This window comes from Mus caroli, chromosome 2 (genome assembly GCF_900094665.2).
Source record: "Mus caroli chromosome 2, CAROLI_EIJ_v1.1, whole genome shotgun sequence".
NCBI lineage: Eukaryota > Metazoa > Chordata > Mammalia > Rodentia > Muridae > Mus > Mus caroli.
The window spans coordinates 104950832-104952342 of NC_034571.1; positions in this window are offsets into that span (position 1 = coordinate 104950832).

Genomic DNA, 1511 nt, shown 5'->3' on the forward strand with positions numbered 1-1511 from the left:
TAATTCAGAAGGATCACATGGATAAAGGATTTTCTTCTCTGGAGACTTACTTGGTGTGGCCTTTGTGACAAAAAAAAAAATATTTATAACTCACAGTGATACAAGGACAAAAATAGAAATGAGATTTCTTTTGTATCTTTAGCCTACATAGATATAATTGCTAATAATCATTCATTACTCTTATTCCTTAATATTAGGTAAGTATATCATAAATTAATTGAAACAAACCAATGTGCTAATTATAATGTTCTTTGGGAAGTAAAATGTCTATGAAACTTTTTATTTTAGGTTGTATAATTACAGATGTGTGCCCAGATTTAGATGTATAGAAGCTGATATGGTAAATAAAATAAAAAGTGAATAAAATAACCAAACTAACCAAACCAGTTGTCAATTGATAATAAGATAAACAATGCTACACACAATCAAAGTCCTAAAAATCACTTAAGCAAAGGCTGTGACTGTTTCATAACAGTAACAACACAGTTTATCAAGTGGGTAGATAGCAGAAGAGCATATAATATACTGTTGTACATATAAGTAAAACTGAATGCAGAAGAATACAGACTTATTTTTCAATAAATACAGTAGCACACTAGAGATTTTAGAAACAATGAAGTATATTTTGGCTTAATTTTATGTAACTTGTAAGAAAATGGCTGCTATAAGGAACAGTATACTCATGCCAAGGACTTCAGCAGGTGGTTAATAAACCCAAAAATAGCACAGAAACCGAAACCAGGTATGACTGGAAGGGAGAACTGTTTGTACCCTTTGTTATCTTAATTCCTGTAAAAGTAACTTTTATTCACCAGAAGTAATTGTCTCAGAGGCTTACTGCTGAATATGCTCACTGTTTTAGTTCTTTCTGAACTCTGACAGGCTCGTTCAACTTAGCTTTTCTGTTTCAAAACTCCTCTACAAGCTGAGTGCTTCAAACTGGTTTCTCTTGGCTTCTCACTAAATTGCTGTGTGTGGAAAAAACTGTCTCTGAACTCCATCAACTGAGTGCACTGACAGCATGAACTGAATGGAACTGTGAGACACTGCACAAACTCACTGAAAGTGATTAATCACTTTGTTAGCCCATCAATTAGATGTCATTTTGGGATTAAAGGTATCTACTGAAGGTATATCTGTATTTAAACCAGAGGGATTAAAAGTATGTGGTATGTGCATATGGGAACTGCTGAATTTATTCCTGATATTTCAGAATTAACCTTGTTATTTATGCAGCTGCAACAAACAATCAGAAATAGAAACTACCCATTATATATCACCTAATTCAAACTCATCCAGGTTTTCCATGTCCACTAGGACAAGGAAATGAGGAAATTGATCAATTATTAATAGGAAATATGGTAAAATCTCAACTATTTATGAAAACACCATGTTAACATTAAAGGTTTAAAGAAAAAGATTACTATTACCTGGCAACATGCAAGAAAGTTATAAGCAAATGTCCCACTTGTACTTTTTTTTTTAATATTTTTTATTACGTATTTTCCTCA